Genomic DNA, 8,717 nt, shown 5'->3' with positions numbered 1-8,717 from the left:
ATTTACTCCTATGCATTCTTTCTCAGGAAACTACTTGAGGGGGTATTCCACCGAAGAAAGAGTATAAACCAAAAAGGAAGAAAACATAGGATCCAAGAGAGACATGATTCAAGACAGACAAAGAGAAACTCTAAGGATGATGGTGAATGAAGATCATAAGCTGTGAATTGTGCACTAGTGCCAATTATAGCAGGTCTGAAGACTCAAAGACAAAACTAATGAATACCTAACTGTATTTTAATGGGTTGAAAGAATACTTCCACAATTTGAGGAGATTAACTCAATGATAAATACAGAGAAAATGAAGCAAATGAAACAAAGTTTATTAATTTTAGAGGATACAAAAAGTTGGTCAATACAAGAAAAGCATATATTGCATAACAAATGGTTCAGTTCAAAATAGCCTTATATAGCTATAATAAGGTAACATTGTATATTGATATAACCAAAACTATATCATAACAATGATGGAAGGATGAATGGAGAGGAATTGTGACTATAGGTACTGGGAATAGAAGTGGAATAAAACTAAATCCCAATCTTCCGAAGAGAGAAATCAATAGATAATGCCTACGACTAAAAAAAAAAAAAATCAAGAAGTGTCCACATAAGCACGTTACTTAGCGGTACAGACTTAAATATCAAAACCAACAACGAAAGGGAATTGAAAGTGGTTGCAAAATTCCAAGAGTTAGTGTGGCATTCTAGAGGTTTTTTTGGGGTAATAATTCTAGTGCAACTATTTGACTCTTTAACTGCTGTCTGTGTATAACTGATGAAAATTAAAACTAAATAAAAAAAAGATGAAAATGAGTGTATGGGCATGTCTCAGAAGGTGGATGATAGGGAGATAGTTTAATGTGCTTTTTTATTAAATAAATTTTAAGAAACAATCAAATCGATTAAACTAAATATTCTTTTTTATTACTTTGATACATGTGACTCAACTCACTTTGTGAAATCCATACTTTCTTTATAATAGAGTAATAAAATAGTACAGGCTCCTTCAATGAGAAAAAGCCTAAAGAAACAAGCCCCCAGTCAGCTAAGTACAGCAGAAGCAGCTGAGGACTACACAAAGCAAGACAGCTTCCTGTGAATAGTGAATAGGACTTCAAATTACAAAGAAAGAAAACCTAAAGGTCTATGAAATAGTAGAGTGTAGCCAGAAGAAATTTAAAGGGAAAGGAGAAAAAAAAAAACTTGACAAAATAATGGCAGTCAATGCCAGAAGCAAATCCCCTTACAGAAGAGTCAAGTTACAGAATTTCCCTGACTTCAGTACTAGAAGTAGATTTTCTCCCTTTAAGAAATGGTGAATCATATTAGAACACCTTGTATAGTCAGTGTGACCAAACATCTGTCAAACATTGACTAATCTTTAAGTCCTTAAGAAATTTAGATTCTGCCACAATCTGAAAAATAAACACTTTTTTTTTTTTAAGGACAGGAAAACAACTGATTTTCTCCCTTATTTCACAAATGAATGTTATGACGAGTGTCACGCAGGTCTACTATGGATAGATCATATAACTATCATTAATTGTCTACTAGAGGGTGTCATTCCATAATTATTTCATAATTTCCTACTATTGTAACAAATTAGAATAACCCTTCACTAGGATGATTCTGTTTCTGAGATAGAGTCAATTCAATTCAAGCTTGAGTATGCAATTAGTGGTTTGTTCAGGAACTTCTCTTCTGGCTTTCTTGATGTCCATGTTTTGGCTATTCTGGTACTCATTAGTATTCCACTAGGGTATTAGGAGAGAACATGATGGAGAGATATTCGACAGTTTATTTTTGTATTTTCTAAGAGGTCTGCTATCCAGCATTGGCTTTCATCAGACTTAGGGTCTACTTTTAGATTTCATTTATTTGTATTCTCCCCACCCTCCTTATTTTACAGATTCCTGTTTAGGCAATAAAGATTCAGTTTTAAAGAGGTTTTTTTTTTTTTTTTTTTAACTCTTTAATAAGGGTCCCAGAGTCAGACCTATAGTAGGAACTCACAACTTCTGGCATCAGTGAAGGTAGTGGGAGTGCCTGATTGGAATTTTATTTATACCAAGCCTCAAAGACTTCGTGAAAATGATCACTACAAAGCTGGATTAATAGATGGCCCCCACCCACAATTCCTCCACCTCTCTAAAGCAAAAAGTTAAAAGGCAATCAGAAAATAATGGCTTCTCCTTAATTGAGGAGGAGCTGTTCAAATGAAAAAGAAATTTATCCTGAAGACAATCTCATGGCAAAGTAGCTTAGGCTACTCTAGGTACAGAAGGAGTGGATCTTTGGAGGTGACGTCCAGAAAAAAATTATCAGTGGGGAGGGTGGAAAGTCAAATGAACAACTGAAATCAGAATGACTGAAATGAAAGAAGAGCTGGGGGCACTGCTGGCTAACGTGTGTGATAGCTTTTCCCTCATTTGGCAAAAGAGGAAGATATCTGCAGGGACAGCAGGGGCAGCAGTCCCTGGGGAGATGTCATGACACTAGCGAGGGAACAAGCAGTTAGTATACTGAACAGAGGGAAGGAAGGGGAACCCATCTTTCCTGACTGTAGCTTGGGCTGCTATAGCCTGAGGAAACAGAGGCTGTGTTCAGTGATCTCCTGTCTAGGAAAGTCAAGGAAACCAAAGAGTGAATATGTCATGCTTCCTGTTTTCAAGAAACTTTTAGCCTATCACCAACAGTTTTACTAAAACTACACATTTTTTAAAATAAATATCTTGCATACCACATACTAAAATCATTTCCGGATGGATTACAGAGCATCTGTAACACTAGAAGAAAATTGATTTGCATAGTTGATACAAATTAGAGGAAGAAGGAATTTCTAAGCTTTTATAAAAGCAGTGAAAAACTATAAAGGAGATTCCCAGATTTCATTATATAAAAAGTATAACTTCTGGATATTAAAATATAAATAAAATACAGACAACTGGCTGAGAAAAAATTTGGTCGAAATGTGACTGACAGTGTATTAACTTTTTATATAAAGAATGCATACAAATAAAAATGAAAAATCATCATGCCCTAATGGAGAAATGGACAAAAATCTTGAAAAGCCAATTAATGATAAATAAAATGAATTTAGAAAACAAATATAAAATAATAGGAAAATGTTGTTTCACAAGTACTTGAAGAACTGCAAATTAAAAATAAGGTGTCTTAAAAATACACGCATGCACAAGATTCTTGATGCAAATGAAGCTGTGGTAAAACAGGATCTTCGATATATTGCTGGTGACAATATAGATTACTATAACTTTCTGGAAAGCAATTGCAGTTTGGCAAATATATGTCAAGAACCTCAAAAATATTTATATTTACTGACTCAGTAATTATGCTTCTGTGAATTAATCCTAGGAAATACTACAAAATAAACATTTTAATTAGCAGAATGTTCGCTAAGAGTCATTTCTTCTGGAGAAAAATTTGAAACAAGGTAAATGTTCAAAATAATTAAATTATAATATGACGGTTGATTCAAAATGTAATGATGATTATAATAACAAAGAAATACCTAATCTGTTGTAAAGTGAGTGGGGAAGAATACAAAATTATATATGTCTGATTATAACTTTTTAATCTTTTTTCTTTTTTAAATTTGTTGGGGTGTCATTGGTTAATAAAATTAACCAATGTGTACAATTCAATAATACGTCATATTTATATTGTATTGTGTGTTCACCACCCAAAGTTAAATTTCCTTCTGTTACCATATATTTGATTCCTTTTACCCTTATCTACCTTCCTCTTCCCCACTTTCTCTCTAATAACCACTGAACTGTTGTCTGTGTCTGTGAGTTTGTGTTTGTCTTGTTCATTTGCTGCTTTGTCTTATATCCCACATAGAAATGAAATCATATGGTTCTCAACATTTTCTGTCTGGCTTATTTCACTTAGCATGATAATCTCAAGATCCATCCATGATTATAATTTTTTAAAAGTCAACAAATTTTTCTTAAAACAGAGAAAAAGACTGAAAACAAAATTTTGTTTCCCTGGGGCTGGTTGTCTAGGGAACTATAGATGTCTCTTTTCTTCATTTTTTTAAATCTTGTTTTTTTTTGTAATTTCTAAAAATTCTTTATAATATAAACACATATTTAAAAATAAATGGCCACAAAAATCACTTGCATTTCTATACATTAACAATGAACAATATGGAAAAGAAAATTAAGAAAACAATTCCATTTATAATAGCATCAAAAAGAATAAAATATTTAGGAATAAATCTCACCAGAGTGGTGAAAAACTTGTACTGTAAACTATAAAACATTGCCAGAAGAAGTTAAAGAAGGCACAAACAGATGGAAAGACACCTCATAGTCATGTGTTGGAAAACTTTAATATGATTAAGAACATTCAAACTACCCAAAGCGATCTACAAATTCAACACAATCCCTATCAAAATCCCAATGGAAATTCTTCAGAAATAGAAAAATTCATCCTAAAATTCAGATGGAATTTCAAGGGACTCTAAATAGCCAAAAGTATTTTGAAAAAGAACAAAGTTGAAAGCCTTGTATTTCCTGATTCAAAACCTATTACAAAGCCACAGTAATGAAAACAGCATGGTACTGACATAAAGACAGATAAGTAGACCAATGAAATAGAATAGAGAGTCCAGAAATAAACCTCAAATATATGGTCAAATGATCTTTGACAAGGGTGCCAAGATCAGCCAATGAGAGAAAGGACAGTGTCTTCAAGAAATGTTCTGGGGAAACTGGATATCCACATGCAAAAGAATGAAGTTAAACTCTTATACTATATGTAACAATTAACCAAAATAGATGAAAGATATAAATGTAAGATCTAAAAATATAAAATTCCTAGAAGGAAACATAAGAGAAAAGCTTTGTGATATTGGACTTGGTAGTGATTTCTTGGATATGACACTAAAGGCCCAGGCAACAAAAGCAAAAATGGACGAGACTATCAAATTTAGAAACATCTGTACATCAAAGGCAACAGAGTGAAAAGGCAACCTAGGAAAATGGAGAAAATATTTGCAAATCATATATTTGATAATGGGTTAATATCCAAAATATACAACAAACTCCTGCATTTCAAGGACTAAAATTAAAGTACCTGATTAGAAAATGGGCAAAGGTCTTGAATCGACATTCCCGAAAGAAGATATAGAAATGGCCAAGGAGCATATGAAAGATGATTAACATCACTAATCATTAGAGAAATGCAAATTAAAACCAAAACAAGACATCACATAACATCCATTAGGACGGCTACTATCAAAAACTAAAACAAAAACAGAAAATAACAACTGTCAATGAGGAATGTGGAGAAATTGGAATGTGCACTGTTGGTGAGATTGTAAAATGGAGCAGCCTCTATGGAAAACAGTATGGAGGTTCCTCAAATTTTAAAAAATAGAACTATCATATGACCCAGCAGTTCCACTTCCATTAGACCCAAAAGAATCGAAATGAGGGCTTTGAAGACATATTTGCAGAACTATGTTCACTACAGCAATAATCTCAATAAATAGCCAAGAGGTAGAAACAACCCAAATGTATAGGAACAAATGAATGGATGAATAAACAAAATGTGGTATATACATACAATGGAGTATTAGGAAGGAAATCCTGCAATATTGTACAACATGGATGAAGTTTAAGGAAATTATGTTAAGTGATATAAGCCAGTCATAAAAAGATAAATACTGTAGGATTCCACTTATAAGAGGTATCTAAAGTTGTCAAATTCATAGAAACAAAGTAGAATGGTAATTAATAGGAACTCAGGGAGGAGGAAAAAAGGTGTTGTGTTTAATGGGTATAAAGTTTCAGATTCGTGAGATGAAAAAGTTTTGAGATCCTTTCAAAATGATATAAAAATATGTAACCTGCTGAACTGTACACTTAACAATGGTTAAGATGGTAAATTTTACCACAATAAAAAAAAAATTAAGAAGTCAGACAATAAAATAAAATGGAAAAAAAAAAAGGCTTATTGAGTAAATACCCACATGCTCTCATTTAAAGTACAAATTTTTCAAAGAGTAGTCTCCATTTCAAACCACTCTGACTTATCTTGAAATGTTTCATATTGAGGTTACTCTACTTTATGAAATCAGTGGTCCATTTTGTAAAATCAATGATCAATTCTCTGTCTTAACTGTTGTTTTGTAATAATGGCTTTATTACGATATAATTCACACGTAATACAATTCGCTTATTTAAAATATACAACTAAATGGTTTTTAGTACAAAGTCGTGCACCCATCATCACAATTAATGTTAGAAAATCTCTGTATTCATTAGTATTCACTCCACTTTCCCTCTTGTCTCCCTTCACCCCAACCCTTAGGTAATCACTAATCTACTTTCTATCTCTAGTCTTGACATTTTGTGTAAATGGAATCATAAACTATGGTATTTTGTGACTGACTTCTTTTACTTAACCTTATGTTTTCAAGGGTCATTCCTTTGTAACATGTATCAGTACTTAACTTTTATTGTTAAACAGCACTCCATAGTACAGATATATAACATTTTATTTATCTGTTCATCAGTTGATGGCCTTTTGGGTTGTTTGCATTTTTTGGCTATTACGAATAATCCTGCTATGGACATTTACATATAAATTTCCATGTGAGTATATGTTTTCATTTCTCTAGGTTATATATCTAGGAGTGGAATTGCTGGATCACATGGTAATTCTAATTTTAATCTTTTGAGGAATTGACAAACTTTTTTCCAAATCAGCCAAACCATTTTACATTCCTAGCAGCAGTGTATGAGGGTTCCCAATTTCTCCTTAACTGTCTTTTTAATTGCAGTCGTCCTAGTGGATGTGAAGTCATATCTCATGGTTTTGATTTTCATTTCCTTAATAGCTAATTATGTTGAGCACCTTTTCATGGCTTATTGGCCATTTGTATATCTTCCTTTAAGAAATTTCTATTTGGATTCTTTGCTCATATTTTAATTGGGTCATTTGTCTTTTATTATTCATTATAAAAGTTCTTAATATATTCCATATACAAGTATCTTATCAGATATATGATTTGTAAATTTTTTCCAATTATATGGGTTGTCTTTTACTTTCTGATAGTGTCCTTTGCTGCACAAAAGTGTTTAATTTTGATGAAGTCCAATTTATCTTTTTTTCTTTTGTTGCACGTGCTTTTGCTGTTATATGTCTGAAACCATTCACAAATCCAAGGTCACAAAGACTTATGTTTTCTTCTAAGAGTTGTAAGTTTTAGTTTTTACATTTAGGTCTTAGATCTATTTTTAATTAATTTTTGTATATGGTGTGAAGTAGACATCCATCTTCATTCCTTTGCATATGGGTATTCAGTTATCCCAGCAGCATTTGTTCAAATCCTATCCCTTCCACCCATTGAATTGTTTTTGCACCCTTTTCAAAAATCAATTGTCTATAAATGTGAGGGCTTATTTCTAGACTCTTAATTATATTCCATTGAGTTATATGTTATATGTCAGTCTTTATGCCAGTACCAAACTGTCTTGATCACTGTTTTATAACAAGTTCTAAAATCAGGAATTATGATTTCTCCAACTTTGTTTTGCTTTTTCAAGATTTTTTTTTAAATTCCTAATTATACTGAACTCTTATTATCATTTCTATTCCCTCTATGCAAAACTTTTTGAATTTTCATATGTTTTATGATCAGCTTAATAATTTTTGTAAAGAAGCCAAATGATATTTTGATAGGTATTGCATTGAATCTGCATATCAATTTGGGGAGTATTGCTATCTTGACAATATTTTTTCCAACCTGCGAACATGGACTTCATTTCTCTTTATTTAGGTCTTTTTTAATTTCTTTCAACAATATTTTGTAGTTTACAAAGTACAAGTTTTGCACTTCTTTTGTTAAATTTATTCCAAAGATTTTTATCCTTTTTGATATTATAAATGGAGTTTTTCTTAATTTCATTTTTAGATTCTTCATTGCTTAAGTATAGAAATACAATCGATTTTTATAAATTTATCTTGTAACCTGCAATCTTGCTGAACTCATTTATTAGTTCTAATAGGGTTTTTGAGTGTGTATATGGTTTTGTTTGGTTTTTGTTTTTGCAGATTCTTTAGGATTTTCCATATACAAGATAATGTCTTCTGACTTTATTTCTTCCTTTCCAATATGGATGACTTTTACTTTGTTTTCTTGCCTAAGTGCGCTGGCTAGAACTTCCACTACAATGTTAAATAGAAATCATGAGAGCAGACATCCTTGTCTTGTTTCTGATCGTAGGGGAAGAGCTTTCAGTCTTTCAATAGTAAGCAGGATGTTAGCTGTAGGTTTCTTGTAGAAGCTCTTTATCATACTGAGGAAGTTCCCTTCCATTCCTAGTTTGAGTGTTTTTTTTTTTCATGAAAGAGTGTTGAATTTTGTCAAATGTTTTTTTCTGTGTCTATTGAAATGATCATGTGGTTTTTGTCCTTTATTCTAGTGACATAGTGTAATACACTGATTTTTGGATTCTTTCTTCATTCTTACATGACCCCTCAACATTAACACAGTTTGAGCATTTCCTCCTTTTTGAAATACCCTACTTTCTTCTCTTAACTTCTGTCATTCTCTTTTTCTCTTACCACACAGGTTCTTTTTCCTCATTCTCTTAAATGCTGAATGCCCAGGGCTTCATCCTGAACCCTCTTCTCTTCTCTATCTGCATTCTCCTTATGTGATTTAAACTAATCCCATGACC

The sequence above is a fragment of the Pteropus vampyrus genome, unplaced genomic scaffold (assembly GCF_000151845.1).
Source record: "Pteropus vampyrus isolate Shadow unplaced genomic scaffold, Pvam_2.0 Scaffold45, whole genome shotgun sequence".
Taxonomy (NCBI): Eukaryota; Metazoa; Chordata; class Mammalia; order Chiroptera; family Pteropodidae; genus Pteropus; species Pteropus vampyrus.
This window is presented reverse-complemented; position numbering follows the sequence as displayed.